This window comes from Ailuropoda melanoleuca, chromosome 3 (assembly GCF_002007445.2).
Source record: "Ailuropoda melanoleuca isolate Jingjing chromosome 3, ASM200744v2, whole genome shotgun sequence".
Classification (NCBI taxonomy): domain Eukaryota; kingdom Metazoa; phylum Chordata; class Mammalia; order Carnivora; family Ursidae; genus Ailuropoda; species Ailuropoda melanoleuca.
The window spans coordinates 118,999,813-119,018,338 of record NC_048220.1 but is presented as its reverse complement, the minus strand read 5'-3'; the positions used below and the strand labels follow the sequence as shown (position 1 = coordinate 119,018,338).

The window sequence follows — 18,526 nt, the reverse complement described above, 5'->3', positions numbered from 1 at the left end:
TAGACAGGACCCCAGAGATCCACAAAGGCTATTCCTTCAGTGCTGAGGAGAGTAATCACTCACTCATCCTGTGTGTGTGAGGAAAATATCTTAGGCAAGGGAAAGAATTAGAAAAACAACAGTGCCTGGCTTCCACACTGGGTCTGGAGTGGTGCCCACTACCTAGATTGGAAAACCGCATAATCCACAGGGCATTGGGTAGAGTGCTTGGACGGTTTTTCCCTCAGTCATGAGAAAAAAATGAGCCCTAGACTAAGCATAGCTTAACAAACCCTAAAAGCAGGACTCAAAGGGATCAAAGTGTTTTCAGGCAACTTCCCTGTGTTGAAGAACAAAACTCAAGAATATTTCTAGAAATACGAAAATATCCAACACCCATGGTGTGCCTTCCTACGCTAAAGCCAGAATGCTAGAAACAACATTTCTTAGATTCTCTTACATCTAGGGTCCTAGAGGCAAGTTTTTAATTTGGTTTTTTGTTTTGTGTTCTATTTTTCCCAACCAGATGTATTTCCATACGACTTGGAAGGCAGAAGGAAAGCAGAGGCATTTTTCCTGAAGCTTTGGTTGATTCTAGAGATACACATACTGGTTTTATTCTGCCGCCACATTCCCATATCCAGGTAGGAGCTTTGTGGGTATCGGAGCAGTGGCAATAGTAGCAGAGGCTTCCCGATTCATTTAGCAGAGCTCATTGAAGTCAGCAGTTTCAGGGGGAGCTTACTGATTTTTCACTTTCCTAATAGTGGCTGAGGTAGCAGCTCCCCTTATATGTGAAAATAGTGGTATGATTCTGCAAATATGGCCCCAATACCAGTTCTCCAGTCCTTCCAACATCTTATACCTCTTTTCGATCAAAACAGCTGGAATTAATTCTGTTTCTTGAAAATAAATCCTATTATAGGAATTTGGATGCGTTATCTATTGCTGTGTAACAAATCCCCTCCTCCCCAGTTTAGTGGCTTAAAATAACAAATATTTATTATTTCATAGTTTCCGTGGGCCAGGAATTCAGGAGCAGATTTACTTGGTGCTTCTGGCTCAGAGCCTCTCATGGTTGCGGTCGAGATATCCGCTAGGGCTGCAATCACCTGAAGGCATGACTGGGCCAGGAGGATCCACTTCCAAGATGGCTCACTGACAAGGTTATTGCCAAGATGCTTCAGATGCTAACTTGCCGTTAGCAGGAGGCCTCACTTCCTCACTCTCTGGGTCTCTCTGCCGAGCTGCCTGTGTGTCCTTAAAACATAGCGTCTGGCTTCCCCACAGAGCAAGCAATCCAAGAGAGAGAACCAAGAGGAAGCTGCATTGCCCTTTATGACCTTGTCTCCTAAGTTGCCCGCCGTGACTTCTGCTTTATTCTGTTTGTTAAAAGCAAATCCCAAAAGTCCAGCCCACACTCAAGGAGAGGGAATTTAGACTCCCCTTCTTGAAGAGAGGTCTGTCAAAGAATTTGTGGACATATTTTAAATGGCCACATAATTCTCCACAGTTGTGAGAGTATATGATTTTATATATTTTCCATGTAGTTTGTATGTAATATCTAACATTTATAAAATACCCCTCCTCATTAGTAATAATTCCAGCAATCCCAAATCAGGCTCTCTTCATCTCTTTTGACAACTGGTCACATTTCTTTAATTTTTCTTCCATCATCCTAATTTTTCTTCTTCAAAGGCAAGTTTTCATGAAGGTTAACGTGCATCTCCTTGCTCAAGCTAATGTAAAGATAAGATTTGTCCCTGTAGTCTTGATGGATACCATGGTTTTTCATACTAAGTAATTATTAGTGACCACAGACCTCTCTTATTTATGAGTAAAAAATAAAATTCTATGATTGTTGCCGGAGGCCCTGAGAATAATTAAAATATAGGTAGGGGCGCTTGGTGGCTCAGTCAGTTAAGTGCCTGCCTTCAGCTCAGGTCATGATCTTGGAATCCCAGGATCGAGCCCCATGCCAGGCTCCCTACTTAGCGGGGAGCCTGCTTCTCTCTCTGACCCTCCTCCCTCTTGTGTTCTCTCTCTCACAGTCTCTCTCTCTCTCTCAAATAAATAAAATCTTTTAAAAATTTTAAATAAAATAAAATATAGGTAGATCACTGTAAAAGTGTCAGGGTAGGGGACACCTGGCTGGCTCAGTCAGAAAAGCATGTGACTCTTGATCTTGGGGGTTGTGAGTTCAAGCCCCATGTTGGGTGTAGAGGTTTCTAAAAATAAATAAATAAAATAAAGTGTCAGGGTAAGGGTGTAAGAAGAGATTGAGTTATCTTACTGAATTCATTGAAGAAGTGAATTAAAATATTTAAGAATAATTTCAATTCAGTACATATTTTTTAAAAGAGCAGTGAAATTATTTTTAAAGGGTTCCCACTGAAAAGAAGAAGCATGCCCTCCCTTTTGTGAACAGAGACCACCCTCACACAACAGCATCATTTAGCGAGATATTTCAGAAGTGTTTTAACAATGCAAAAGAGAAGTTCTTAATTAAGCTATAGCTATGTCACAAAAATTAAGAAGTTGAATTAACCATTGATACTTGTTTTAATGTCCCAAACCATAACTCTGAACTTAAAAAAATTTATGTATGTTTATGTATGTATGTTCCCTAAATCCTATCAGCAAAAGTGGTATAGCACTTAGCACAGTATCCAGCAAGAAGCAAGAAGATGTAGAGTAAGTGCCCACTACATTTCCTTGTATTAATTGATGGATTCATGTGGCTAATGAGTGAGATCTGGTCATCCCAAGAAGAGTAGTATTGGCCTGGCTGGCAATTATTTCAAAGTTCATTAAAAATCTTCCAGCTCAGGGTACCTGGGTGGCACAGTCAATTGGATGTCTGACTCTTGGTTTCAGCTCAGGTCTGATCTCAGGGTCATGAGATCAAGCCCCGTGTTGAGCCCCAAGTCGGGCTCCGCATTCAGCATGGAGTCTACTTGTGTTTCTCACTCCCTATCCCTTTGCCCCTCCCCCTTACACTCCCTATCTCTCTAAAATTAATAAAATAAATCTTTAAACAAAATCTTCCAGCTCATTTTACTTGATTTGCCTGGTTTTCTTTTATGCCCCAGTTTTTGGGACCATAACAATTTCTAAGACGAATATTCAGGATACCACAACACACAGCCCACATCCCCCCCCCCCAACCTGCCTAATGAATGGAAAATGCTAGAATGTGAGAGATCATAGTGAATGAAGTAGGGATGCTGAATTCTACAGATAAATTCCTGGCTTAGGTATTATCAAATTCTTATTACTGTTTGTCTTTTCAAAGTACTTCATGCTGTTCTGCCTGCACCTGGTTGGCTTCTTGTCAAGCTGTTCTCAGCTCTTCTTTACTGTAACTACATATATGTAATTTCCATTTCAAAAGCTAAGACAAATTGTGCTATAATGAAAAGCATTGTATGAGATATGAGTGCATTTGACATGGCTTTAAAGGATAGAATTGACCTCAATAGATATATGGGAAAAACAGATGGCATCTGCTATAGGAGGGTGAGGATAAGCAAACTGATGGAGACTAGAAAGTGCAAAGCATTTTCAGCACTTGAATACCCTTTGATCCCAAGTAAAGAATGCTACCAGTTGTGAAAGGAGGTATATTAAAACACAATATGTAGGTACACACCTGTTAATTTTGGAGAATGCAATAGCCTTGACGTGCATAAGCCACCCATCAACCAAAAAAGGGAACACCCAAGGAATGAGTCATGGTCTTTTCTTGACTCTTTGGCTGTATTGGTCAAGTATATTGTTTAACACACACACACACCCACACACACCCCAATAATAAAAAGTAGTCATTTGCTTTTTTGACAAAAGACTATTGTCAGGACATAGATAGGAAATCTGAGAAATTTTTTAGTAATCATACTACGAATACTATCAATACGTGGGGAAGATATGATGACCACACCCACAATGTTCTCTCCAAATGTCTTCTAGAATCTAGTCTTTCTAGTAGGATGAGGCAAAATGATGCAGTTAACCCCCACTATAAGGAAGTTTGGAAATAGTCTAGTGTCCAAGAACTGTTGTGACAGCAATTGCTCTAGTAGCGTTAGGTAATGACTTGTCTCACAGTCCTCTAATTGTATGTATAGTTCTCAGGAAAATGAAAAATATGATTTTAGGTCTGACAAGCTCAATAAAGGATGTCTGTAAATCAGATTGGAATGTTTAGCTCACACATAAAATACACATGTTGATTTATTCGAAAACTATTTAAACACCTACTATTATGCTAGTCACTCTGCTAAGTGATAGGCACAGAAAGTGGAATAAAAAAGATGGATAAGACTGAATTCCTCCCTGCATAGGAATTTACAGTTGTATAAGGGAAAAATAAGGGAAGAAGGAAACATGGGAGGAAAGGTTCACATTGTCCTCCGTTATTCTAATAGATATTTTTATTTTTATCAAACACATATACTCGATTCTTTGAACGAGTAGTTCTATGAGGTTTTCCCTACCTCCTTTCACTTTCCATTTAATAAAGGCAAATGCGTCCCTCTTCCAGAAGGTTCATGGAAGAGGCAGCACAGATTTCTTTTTTTTTTCAAGTTTTTAATTTTAATTCCATATAGTTAGCATACAGTGTTAGATTAGTGTCAGGTGTACAATACAGTGATTCAACAGTTCCATACATGACTCAGTGCTCATCATGGTAGGTGTACTTTTCATCCCCTTCATTTATTTCACCCATCCCCCCACCCACCTCCCCTCTGGTAACCATCAGTTTGTTCTCTATAGTTAAGAATCTGTTTCTTGGTTTGTCCTTCTCTCTCCTTTTTTTCCTTTGCTCATTTGTTTTGTTTCTATCTATATAGATATATATATCTCACATCTTCTTTATCCACTCGTCTATCAATGGACACAGGCTGCTTCCATAATTTGGCTATTGTAAATAATGCTGCAATAAACATAGGGGTACATGTATCCCTTTGAATTAGAGATTTTGTATTTTGGAGGTAAATACCCAGTAGTGCAATTACTGGATCATAGGGTAGCTCTTTTTTTTTAAACTTTTTGAGAAGCCTCCCTACTGTCCACGGCACCAGTTTGCATTCCCACCAACAGGAGGAGGCAGCACAAATTTCTAACTTAGGGTTGGTATGGAAAGAGATTATCTATTTACAGACTCCTAAATAGGAGGGTTTGCTTGGGAATCACCATCTGGTCTAGATTTCACTAGCAGAAAGAAAAAAAAAATAAACATTAATTTGCACCATACCAAACAGCAGAATCTTTTTTTGTTTGTTTGTTTTCTGGACATATCTGGAAGGCACTGATAATCAAACAGGCAGAAAATCCCCATGTAATAATCAAGAATTGGCTGTGAATGTATTGATATGTTTCATACAGACAACTGTGATCATTCCTGATTTCTCCTGACTCACCTAAAAAGATCACAATTCAGGAAATAAATTAGCAGTCAATCATAAGTTAATGGTCCATCAACTACCACCTGGCTTCTTCATACCAAATACTGTGCTGGGCACTTTGCAAATATCAATCCATTGTACTGTCCTAACAACTCTTCCAATTAGATATATGTGGGTCCATTTTATTAGTCAAAACCTGAGGCTTGATCATCTGGGATACGATATAAGATTAGAACTTCTTCAAAGAACTTCTATTTCTCCTAACAGAATGATCCAAAAATTTACTAGCAACCAGCAAATAAGAAAACATGTGTAAGCTAGTGCTACAAACCTCAAAAATGGGTGTTCAAAGAAAGAAACAGAAGATTCTGGGGTTGAGCTGAGGAGCAAGTGGCTCGGCTCCTAACACCACCTCCAGCATCCAGACATCATAATGCATTTGAAAAATTCTCACCAACCGCAAGTCCGGAGAAAACAAACTGGATAACCACTCTGGTCTTTCTCTCTCCTCCACCTCCTCCTCCCCCTTCTTTTTTGTCTTCCTCTTCTCCATCCTTCTTTTCACAAAGGAGAAATGGAAACTGGAAAAGAAGTGGATAAAACAAAGTGAAGAGCAAAGCTGGTTTTCTTGAACGGAAGTGAAGACTTCAATGCTGTACATGGCATGGCCCATTGGAATGGGGGGTGAAGCTTGGGATTCAACAAAATCTAGATGAGAGAACAAAGACACCACACACACACACACACACACACACACACACACACACACATTCGCACTCCGAGCTATATTTCCTCAGGCTATAGAGGAGTAAATAAAGAACAAAGCCCCCAGCCCCACATTATACTTCAGAGGGGAAAAGTGGTCTCAGTTACATGAAATGAAGGTCAAGAAATCACTTACACTGTATCACAGCAAATAGAATGCATGCCTGGACAGAGCCAAGCATGAAAAAGAATACAATGACAACCATGAAAACTGAATCTGGACATTTTCAAAAAGAATGAAGGAAAGAGTCAAAATCAAAAGAGAGATACAGGGAAGAAGGAAACATTGAAGAAACAGACAAAATGCTCAAACCAGAAGAAAATCTAATTCAAGGAACAAAAGGAAACTCCCTGAACTTGCATCATTGAATAAAAAATGAATAAGAATATCAAGTAAAGAAAGCAAGAGATCAAATACAAGATCAAAATAAAATAAAAAGAGAGCTTATGAGTTGAAGGGAAAATTGAGGACTAAAATAATATCATTAAAAAGCAAATGAACATATAAAAAAAAAGAATAGTCTTTCCTAAAAAACTGAGTTACTGAAATAGAGGAAAGCCCTGAGATAATCACAATATATATTGATGAAAAGAAGCGAACATAGAGAGAAACTGAGATGGAAAATAAAGTCAGTCAAATATTAGGATAATTGTTGGCTCTCATTTAGAAAACCAATATAGAATCCATGAAAATGTATCACTCGGATCTCTTACCTTGGCGAGTGTGATTTTTAATATTTTTCCTTGTACTATAAATGTAGACAAAGGCATAGTTGTATTTGCTTGGCTGTGACTCTGTCACCAATAAAATTAAAATATGCTCATTTGACATTCCAATTAATACACACTTGTTGGGGTGCCTGGGTGGCTCAGTCATTAAGCGTCTGCCTTCAGCTCAGGGCATGGATCCCAGGGTCCTGGGATTGAGCCCCGCATCGGGCTCCTTGCTCTGCTGGGAGCCTGCTTCTTCCTCCCTCACTCCCCCTGCTTGTGTTCCCTCTCTCTCTGGCTGTTTCTCCCTCTGTCAAATAAATAAATTAAATCTTTTAAAAAAATTAATACAGATTTGTGAAATATCTTCAATGTTCATTACAAGTTCAAAATTATGATAGTTATTAGTCTCATCACTAGATCTGATTGTTTAATGTGTAATAAAGAAACATACATATTTCTGTATCACAAAAATTTTTTTAAGATTTTATTTATTCAAGGGAGTCGGGGGAGGAGCAGAGGGGGAGAGGGGGGAGGGAGAAAGAGTCTCAAACAGACTTCCTGCTGAGCATGGAGCCCCACGTGGGGCTCAATCTCACGACCCTGAGACCATGACCTGAGCCGAAACCAAAAGTCAGATGTTCACCATGTGAGCCACCCAGACACCCCACTATATCACAACATTTTAAAAATACTCTGATTATTGATCTTTGATATAATTGGTTTCCTTTTAAATCCTATGTATTATACTTTAAGCTTCTTTTTTTTTTTAAGATTTTATTTATTTATTTGACAGACAGCCAGAGAGAGAGGGAACTGTACTTCAAGCTTCTAAAAAACATTATTCTGAAAAGGGGTCCACAGACTTCACCAAACTGCCAAAGGGTTTTATGACACAAAAAGTGTCCCTACAGTTGTATTTTGGAAAAGCCTGCAGCCCTCCAACATTACATACCACCTGGAAAGGACCCATGCAAGTGAAGGATCCTGAAGCCAAATCTTCATTAGTTTTACAATAAATTGATCACGGTTGTAGCTGAAACTGCCATTTTCAACCAAGGAATTGAAACCTGAGTGTTGATCGCGTCAGAGTAACAAGATAGTGCTCCTGACAGCATGGCAAGATCATACTGTCCCTAGAATGCCTCTCCAGACTTCTGTGTGAGAGAGAAATAATCTGTCTTGCTTAAGCTACTGTATTTTGGGGTCTCTTTTTACAGGATTCTAATCCGTTCCCTAACTAATACATTACATTTTCAAATATGACTCCCAAGAGATAAAATAATTCCCCACATTGGCAGTAAAAATGTGGATGAAGAAGAAAGGAAATGTGTTTGGGGCCAGAAAGGACCTTACTAACTATAGTAACCCAAAACGTAACTCAACTCACAGATTCCTAAGAAATGGTAGAACTGGGGGGAGTGGCATATTCATTATTAGTTATTTCCCTTCACAGTATCTAATCTCCTAAAAATATCTAATGTCTTACAAATATTCAAGTGAAAATTTTTTCATTTAACAATAATAAGTACAGTGAAAAGCATTCCTAAATTTTTAAACTTTTCCACCAAAAAAGAAATGAAGAGGGTCCCTAATATATGTTTAGCTGCACGACAAAAGTAACCCCATCACCCCCTTCTCTAAATTCTCCAAAACTTTCATTTTGTAGTGATGCTTTAAGAGAGGAAATGACTTCACAGAAAATCCAGGGTTTTTAGATGAAAAATCAGGGCCTCAGCTAATACCTTGCCCAAACCTGTTTGATAATTGCTTTTGGAATTTGAACCCTAGGTATTCCCTCCCTTTAATCAAAAAGCAATATATACATCAAGTTGACTTTGTCCTTGTGCTTTGACCCTCATTAATGTTTCCTGTGGGTATTAATTTCAAATTATGTGGCTTATCCATTGAAGTTCTCAATTCATAAGAAATAAATGCCTACTTTTTTAGAAGCTACACATCAGAGACGGTTTCTCAGACGAGTTAACTTAAAAAACAAACAAACACCTTTTTTCGCAAAATGCTAACTTTCCTAATGGATTCTCTTTCCCCCAATAGCTGTTAAGGAACATATGTGGAGTCTTCAAGTTCGCGACCAGCCCCAGGATCCCAAGATTCACACAGGTAAGAGAAGGCATGGTGATCCTTCTGCCTAAAATGACTCTGCAGTACTTCTGAGCTTGGAAATCTCCCCTTCATCTCACAGGGCCTTTTAGTTCACTCGTCTTCAATAGCACCAGCTACGATTAGCTGCTTTGTCCAGTTTCCATAGCACATATGTTATTTCCCTCTTTCAGCACTTACTACGGACTATTTGAATCTGATTCTATGGCTGTCTCCTCCACCAGATTATGAGTTCCTCAAGTTAGAGCCAGAGTTATCAGTCCCCTCAGTGATGCAAGGATAATGTGGGTTATGGAATCAATAAGACAGACACTAGGGAGAACAAAGTGTGATAAGGAAAGTAGGAGGTAGAATCTGGGTAACTCCTCAAACCAAGCTTCACCTGCAGTGACTCTTTCCTTTGAATGTATTCAGTTTTAATGCAGAAGGTGAAATGAGTAGGGTTCAGGGCCAAAGAATCTTACTATTACTAAAATAATTTTTGTATGAGAAAATCAAGGTCCTTTAAGTTTTCTCTCCAACTGTGTCTTTAAGCCAGGCTGGCTCATCACACACTGTCTAACCAGCACAAGTGCTCACAAGTGAAACTAGATCCCAGGTTTTCTCTTCTAGCAATTGCCTTCCACCTTTTGCTTTGCTTTCCCCACATTTGTTCTTTGCTCCCACCACCCAGCCTATACCCATCTCAGTTTATCCCACTAGACCTGGAAATAAATCACTGGGAGGGAATTTGTGTTCACTTTCAGGCTTCATAAGGCAGCTCTGAAACTCAAATCCCAGATCCCAGTGATTTGGAAGAAAGCTGCAGAGGCAGCTCTTCTCCTGCGCAATAGGTGAGGCCGGGATGGATGGACTTACGTGGGAGGTGGAGTGCCACCAGGGAGACTCCATGAGTTTCCTGGTCTTAACTCGTGATGAGGATCATACTCTCATCCAAGTGGACATGGTTATCTCGCTGTTCAGTTGCGGAGACAGGTTCTATGACCCTAGTGCCAAGGACTCACAGGAGACTTAAGGAACAAATCTCCCATGGTGGCTTCATTGGAGTTTTACTTGCACACAAGGATTTGAGTACAGGTGGTTATTTGGAAAGTAAAGGGAACACAGGTAAAGAAGTGGGGATGTGATAAAAAGAAGGGAAAGGAGGGTAGCCAGTAGACCAGATGCCACAGTGGGAGCTAGAGCTCACCCCCCACCCCGGTGGAAACCCTTGGAAATGATACAAAACACATGCCTCAGAGTTACCCCAGCTTCAAGGTGAGGGAGCTGGAATGTTTATACATAAAATCCCAAGAGTCGACGATTGAGGACTGCTCAAGTGAAGGGGCAGAGTGTTTACTCTTCTTCCCACTTCTGGCCTACTCTATATGCACAGCATGGGTTTCCACGGTTGTAGTTGGGGTTAGGGGTGGAAGGAAGAACCTTCAGGCAAAGACGCAGATACTGGCAACTGGAGTTTCAGGAAAGCACACTGAATTCTCCAGGGATACAGGACACTGCCAGCATGTACTACACTTTGTCTACTATGGGCTGAACTCATGCCCTTCTTGTGCATGGGGGGAAATGCAGCCATTTTGTGATAGTTCCTTATTCAGACTATTACCTAGATGGTGAGGGAGTAAACAACGGTCTTGGCCCTACACCATATTATTCTGATCCCAAAATGAGCCAGAGGGTGGAGGGAAGCCAGAGTTTATCTATACTTTCTGTCTTTATAAATCTGATTACTCTAGGTACTTCACATTAATTTGATTTTGTGACTGGCTTATTTCACAGACCATGATGCCTTCAAGGTTCATTCATGTTGTAACAGGTATCAGAATTTCCTGCTTTTTAAAGGCTGAATGTATATACCCCAGTTTATCTATTCATCTATTGATGGACACATGGGCTGCTACTATAAACATGGGTGTGCAAATATCTCTTCAAGTCTGCTTTCAAGTCTTTTGAGTTTTATACCTTAAAGTGGAATTGCTGGATCGTAATTCTATTTTTAATTTTTTGATGAACTGCCCTAGTGTTTTCTATAGCAACTGCACCATTTTCTATTCCCACTAACAATGCAATAGTGTTTCCATATTTCCATATCCTTACCAACACTCTAAATTTCTGTTTGTTTTTCTGTAGTAGCCATCCTAATGGGTGTGAGGTGGCATGCTTATCTTAAGCAGAAAAAGGAAATAGATCACTAAAAACTGTTTGAAGCGCTGGAGCAGCAAACTCTAGACTGGTCTTCCAGAATGATACCATAACTAATAAACTATAACCATAACTAATTCACTAGGGGAGCCATTACATTTGTCACAACCACAAAAGAAGGAATCAAAAGGCTGCTGTTGGAACTACCGAGCTCAATAATAAACTACCATTATTGTTGTACCTGTTAACTATGGCTGCAACAATGATGCTTAACAAACAACCACAATTTTCACTACCCTTACGGCAATAGGTATTTACTTAGCCCACGAGCTTGTGGTTGGCTGAGGTAGGCTGTGCCTTTTAGGGGCAGCTTGACTGAGGCAGCTCTGCTGCCGTGTCTCTGATCCACCTCCTGGGACCAGTGGGCTTACAGAGCGTGTTCATCTCACCACTGACACGGTGGTGTCAGAAAAATGCCAAAAGTTAAAAGACAGATGTCAAGGGGCACCTGGGTGGTTCTGTGGGTTAATCTTCAGACTCTTGGTTTTGGCTCAGGTCATGGTCTCAAGGTTGTGAGATCCAGCCCTTGCACTGGGTTCCACGCTCAGCGCAGAGTCTGCTCAAGATTATCTCTCCCTCTGCCCCCCACTCTCCCTTTGCCCCTCCCCTGCTCTCTCTTTCTCTCTGTCTCTCTCTCTCTCTCTCATTCTCAAATACATAAATAAATAACATCTTTTAAAAACAGACAGATGTTGGGGCACCTGGGTGGCTCGGTCGTTAAACGTCTGCCTTCGGCTCAGGGCGTGATCCCGGTGTTCTGGGATCGAGCCCCACATCAGGCTCCTCTGCTAGGAGCCTGCTTCTTCCTCTCCCACTCCCCCTGCTTGTGTTCCCTCTCTCGCTGGCTGTCTCTATCTCTGTCAAATGAATAAATAAAATCTTTAAAAATAAATAAATAAATAATTAATTAAAAAAGACAGATGTTGACAACAATGCAATGCAAAGCAATAAATATTAGTATAGTACATTAACAAATGGATTTGTGTAATCAGTTTAAAACCCACTATAGAACATGCATATATTGTGTCCAGAAAATACTCTTTGCTTTAAAAGACACAACTTCCAGACAAATTCCAGATATCGGTGAAGCTGATCAATACCTTTTAAAACTTTGTAACAAGGACTTTCCTCTGGCAGCGTATTTCACATTTCCATTCATGTCCCTTCTTGTACATTGACATTTTCACATTGACATCAAAAACCAGATTCCAGGGGCGCCTGGGTGGCACAGCGGTTAAGCGTCTGCCTTCGGCTCAGGGCGTGATCCCGGCGTTATGGGATCGAGCCCCACATCAGGCTCCTCCGCTATGAGCCTGCTTCTTCCTCCCACTCCCTCTGTTTGTGTTCCCTCTCTCACTGGCTGTCTCTATCTCTGTCAAATAAATAAATAAAATCTTTAAAAAAAAACAAAAACAAAAAAAAACCAGATTCCAGCCTGTCTTTGAATGTAACCAGTTGATCAACACAGGAATGTTCATCTCAGCAGCAAGATTCTTCCCGGCAGAGAATGAATGACAGCAGAACACCTAATAGCAAGACAAAGCAACACACAAAAACTGGGCTGTGTCTGGTACTTAAGATCCATTAGGTGCCCTGAGTTTCAAAAATTTATCTTCAAGAAATTACGAATAGGATAGTTACCAGACACAGTTCATTCTTTACTGCATTTTCTCCCTGACCCAATTTTGCAGAAACCTTGTAGCATGACCTTCAGGGCATGGAGGAAACATGCTGCTTATAAATCTAGTTTTTAATATATTTTAATGGAATGATTACTGCTCTGTTGTGAGTGTTATAATTATGTTATTTTATAAATCAGGCTTCAGGGAACGCCAACATTATTAGTTAACTATTTAGAGTAAGGGCTACAAAATTCCAACTATATGAAACTTAAAAACAACTTGCCTCTAGACATATAGGTAAACTATGTTAGTTAAACAAGTGGAGCAGTCAGCCAGCTATTCTAGAGTCTCACCTCTCTCAACCATGAACTTTTGCTCATGTTGTTCATCTTGAACAGAATTCCACATAAATGTCTATTTGCCTGATCACAAGCTAACTCTTTTTAAAGGCAGCTCAAAGTCTGCGGGTGTGTGTGTGTGTGTGTGTGTGTGTGTGTGTACACAGATGCACAGGGTGTCCTAGTCAAGGACTCAAAAACAAAGATAACAGATATCCAAATAAGCTAGCCCCAGTGAAGTTACCTTTATGGAAAGCATTTAAAAGATCTCAATACCAAGCCTGTACAACAAAACTGATACTGGGGAGTTGAAAGTTATCTGGGACGAAGGCTACACTCTACTTCGCAAGAGCCATGTGACTTACTCTTTGCTCCTATCTCTCAACTACATTCTTTTTTACTTACCAGAACATGGTCATGAACTTCATAGCTTGACTTCTGCCCCAGTGACCACCACTGGCTAGAATGTCCCTCTTTGTCCCTGAGTTCCAGTTTCTGAGAGAGGGATTGTGATTAGGTCAATACTGTGACCTGTGATGAGCTCCCTTTGTGTTTTCTAGAATAATCGATCAGATCAAAGAAGACATACTACAGGCACGGCCACGAGGCGTTGTGGGCAGGATGGGCAAAGACAGGCGTGTGTAGTATGACATCTACATGCATATAGATTTATTACTTTTAAGGCATGTTACAGCTTCACAGTGTTCCATTTTAAGAGTTACCCTTTGTCTTAGCCAAAATTCAATCAGACAACATACTTACATATTTATCATAGAGAGAATTTAATCCTGAAAACCAATAACACAGGTGATGGGAGAGCTGACAGTAACAAAGTGGGAGCTAGTGAGGCAACCCAGAGATTAATAACAGCAGAAAGCTACAAGCACCCCAAGTCTTGAAAGACAAAAGGAAGAAGAGCTGGTGCTGCTGGAATCTAGGACCAGATGTCCCCAGCAGAAGCGAGAAGCTAGATACAGCCTAAATACAGGGAATTGAGGTGGCAAGAGGCTGGAGATGTTGCTGAGACAGAGAGGAGAGAGAGACTCTGGCTGTTCCCTTCCTCCCACTTTTTACTCTTCTCCCGTACCTGCCATTGGCCTGACCCTCCTAACGTGGAAACCCGCTCTGAGTCAGCTCGGGCTGCCATAAGCAAATGCCATCGACTGGGGGTGGCTTAAACAACAGAAGTGTATTTCTCAGAGTTCTGGAAGCTGGAAAGTCCAAGATCAAGGTGCCAGCGTGGTCCATTTCTGGTGAGGATTCTCTTCCTGCATTTTTGCTGTGTCCTCACATGGAGGAGAGAGAGAGATCTCTGTCTTCCTCTTCTTCTAAGGCCATAGCCTGTTGGATTAGAACCCCACACTTATGCCCTCATTTAACTTTAATTATCTCCTAAGGAACCTATCTCCAGATCCTATCATCGTGGGGGTTGAGGAGCTCCAATATATGCATCTGTCAGGACTTGTGTCAGTGCAGAGCATTCGGGAAATGGAGGTTCTTGCCACCCCCACTCGACTGTGATACAGAAAGGGCGAGAAACAGATCTGAGGGACTGGCACACCCTACAGCACTGCAAGGTGTGTACTGTCATTCCTCCTTTACAAATTAAGAAACAGGCAAGTTCAATAAACTTGTTCAAAGTCACAAGTTAGTAAAGGACAGCAGCAGATTCTCATCTGGGGCTTCCGGTTCTGAACCCAGCTAATAGTAACTTCCACTGAGCCCTCAACATATATTCCAACTACCCTGAGCTTCTTTTCTCTGAATTTTTATACCACTTTTATTCTTTACCTTGCAATTCATCAGTGGTTACTATCTGGCTTTATTTCCATCATTCTTGTGAGGAATGTTTCATTGTTCCACATTTCTCCAAATGAACCAAAAGTACCTTAAAATCAGGAATCACATAGCTATGTGATTCAAACAGCGTCCCCTGTCCAGGCACACAGTAGGTGCTGAATAACTACTGTGATTGATTAATTTTCTCCCGCATTTGCAATAGTATTATTGAGAGTGGTTCTATTATTTCATGTTAATAAAATCCTTCATCTATTTTCCAAAATGCCATGGTTCTCTACTCACTAAGAAAAATTTTCTGCAACTCAAGGAAATCATCTGTATAAATACTGTTTATTATTTTAGATGCAATCCCATAGAGTGGCCTATTGGTATGAATCAGGATCTTTAAATATTTTCTAATTTCCCTCTTAACTGAGTTCTCTGTCAAGGTTATCTTTTATCTTGTCCATTATTTATCCTTATTGTGAAATTGCCATCCTTTTTTGTCATAGATGTCCTGCAAATATCCAGGTTGGTCACTATTGATCAGCCATATGTCATACCATCATTTGCAGCTAAAACTTACCAAAAAATCACAAATTTTTTTCCAAAGCTCTTGAAGGAAAACGATGACGATTTCTCTAATTGTCGCCAGCTATGTTATGAAATATGCAAGGTATTTTGAAATCACTCTGAATATTATAAACATGAGATAAACAAGACCAAATTTTATAGGAATTGCATTAAAATATCAAAACCATGCTACCTTTCACTTTACCCTACCTCGTTCTCAGAGCTTGTCATAACTAGTAAAATTTTTTCCTCTGGTGTACAACTACCCAATCACGAATACTTACTTCTCCACATTACTTCTTCTGGTGCCAGAGCATAAACTATCTCTTCAAGAACTCCAGTGCCGCCCCACCACTTTCTCCCCATCCATGACCACAGACCCCACTCCTTCCTGTCTTTACTGCCTTTCTTGTCCAAAAGGCTCTTTTTCTGCATCTTTATTCAAGCTGCTGAACATCCTTGGAGAAAATAACATAATCTGGCTAAATGATATCTCTGCTTTTGTCTTTTTCGGGGAGTGGGGGGAGGTTGTTTTATCTTTTGGTTTTGTTCTTGTTTTGAGGGGGATGAGGGCTGTACCTTCTCCTAAGTTTTAGGGAAGTTTGGTGGTTCCTGTCTAACCCAAACTGTACTTAATATTAAAGATTTTTTAGTGATTTATTTATTTATTATTTGAGAGAGAGAGAGCATGAGCAGGGGGAGGGGCAGAGGGAGAGAGAATCTCAAGCAGACTCCCCGCGGAGCACAGAGCCCTACGTGGGGTTTGAACCCTCAACCCTGAGATCATGACCTGAGCCAAAATCAAAAGTCGTATGCCCAACTGACTGACCCACCCTGGAGCCCCCAAAATTTTTTAAATTAAAAAAAAAATAACTTACACTTGTAGTTTAAATATTCAAGTAACATGAAAAGATATAGAGGACAAAATAAGTCTCCCTCCAACCCCTGACTCTAGGTCCCCTGGTTTTCCTCCCTGGGAGCAACCAGGGCTTTCATTTTTCTGTCTCCTCTAGCCCAGGTGGGCTGGGTTATGTGGTGATAGCAAATTTAACCCAGTATTTCAGTGGCTAGACACAACAAAGGTTTTTGGTTTTGCATCAAACTACATGTTTAAGCTACATCACCTTGTGACGCCACAATCCCACCTTGTGGCTTCCAGGAAGAGAGAGCTGGAAGGTTGCACAGGGGCTCCTCTCTCCTGCTTGGACTCACCCTGGCCAGAGCTCACCACACGGTCCACTTAATTGCAAAGAGCAATCTTTTGTGTGCCCAGGAAGCAGGAGAGGACCAGCATTTGGTAAACACTAATAATCTCTCTTGCATATGTGCTTACATGTGCTTTTTACACAAATGGGAGCACAAACTAGGCACTCTTTTCTACACTTGGGCTTGGCTTTGTGGTTTTTGTTTCACTTAGAACATATGTTGCATATGAAACTTTCCTGTGCATGGCTGTACTATAATTTCTTTACCTAGTATTTAGGTTGTTTCTCATCTTTTATTTCTACAAACAGTAGCTTTAACCAATATCCTTGTTAAGAGTAATATTGGGGTGCCTGGGTGGCACAGCGGTTGAGCGTCTGCCTTCGGCTCAGGGCGTGATCCCGGCATTATGGGATCCGAGCCCCACATCAGGCTCCTCCGCTATGAGCCTGCTTCTTCCTCTCCCACTCCCCCTGCTTGTGTTCCCTCTCTCGCTGGCTGTCTCTATCTCTGTCNTCTATCTCTGTCGAATAAATAAATAAAATCTTAAAAAAAAAAGAGTAATATTAATAATGGGGTGCCTGGGTGGCACAGCGGTTAAGCGTCTGCCTTCGGCTTAGGGCGTGATCCCAGCGTTATGGGATCGAGCCCCACATCGGGCTCCTCTGCTATGAGCGTGCTTCTTCCTCTCCCACTCCCTCTGCTTGTGTTCCCCCTCTCGCTGGCTGTCTCTATCTCTGTCAAATAAATAAATAAATAAAATCTTTAAAAAAAAAAAAGAGGGGGCGCCTGGGTGGCACAGCAGTTAAGCGTCTGCCTTCGGCTCAGGGCGTGATCCCGGCGTTATGGGATTGAGCCCCACATCAGGCTCCTCCGCTATGAGCCTGCTTCTTCCTCTCCCACTCCCCCTGCTTGTGTTCCCTCTCTCACTGGCTATCTCTATCTCTGTCGAATAAATAAATAAAATCTTAAAAAAAAAAGAGTAATATTAATAATGGGGTGCCTGGGTGGCACAGCGGTTAAGCGTCTGCCTTCGGCTTAGGGCGTGATCCCAGCGTTATGGGATCGAGCCCCACATCGGGCTCCTCTGCTATGAGCGTGCTTCTTCCTCTCCCACTCCCTCTGCTTGTGTTCCCCCTCTCGCTGGCTGTCTCTATCTCTGTCAAATAAATAAATAAATAAAATCTTTAAAAAAAAAAAAGAGGGGGCGCCTGGGTGGCACAGCAGTTAAGCGTCTGCCTTCGGCTCAGGGCGTGATCCCGGCGTTATGGGATCGAGCCCCACATCAGGCTCCTCTGCTATGAGCCTGCTTCTTTCTCCCACTTCCCCTGCTTGTGTTCCCTCTCTCGCTGGCTGTCTCTATCTCTGTCGAATAAATAAATAAAATCTTTAAAGAAAAAGAGTAATATTAATAATAACTGGCATGGATAGAGACCTCACTACGGGCAAAGCACTCTCCAAAGCCTATTGCATGGTTTAATTTATTTAATACTCTCAGCAACCTTTAATACTCTCACATCGCAACCCGTGTGAGACATGACAGATTGACAGGTGCCACATTTACAGAGGCAGAACTTGGCCTTAAACCCAGGCAGCTGGCCCCAGAGCCTGTCAAATTCAAATAGGCATTTGTCTCTATAAGCCCAAATTTCTGGAGTATAAATTTCTGTAAGTGAAATTTGTGGATTATAAAGTGTTTACATTTTAAATTCTTCCAGGTATTTCCAGAAGTACTAGATATCTTTGGTAGACCCTTTCAATTCCACCCTGTCCTGAGGTAACCCATTCCATACTGGCTTCTACAAGCTTCTCACAGATGCAACCG

The 18,526-nt window shown here is 41.1% G+C and overlaps 1 long non-coding RNA gene across 1 annotated transcript in view; it reads left to right on the top strand.

The window, feature by feature from the left end:
- LOC109490245 overlaps positions 1-18,526 on the top strand; it is a 52,996-nt gene that overhangs the window by 21,922 nt on the left and 12,548 nt on the right. The window contains exons 2-3 of the long non-coding RNA XR_002143533.2: positions 506-623; positions 8,922-8,987. This is a non-coding gene — a long non-coding RNA (uncharacterized LOC109490245). The remainder of the gene's footprint in view (positions 1-505; positions 624-8,921; positions 8,988-18,526) is intronic.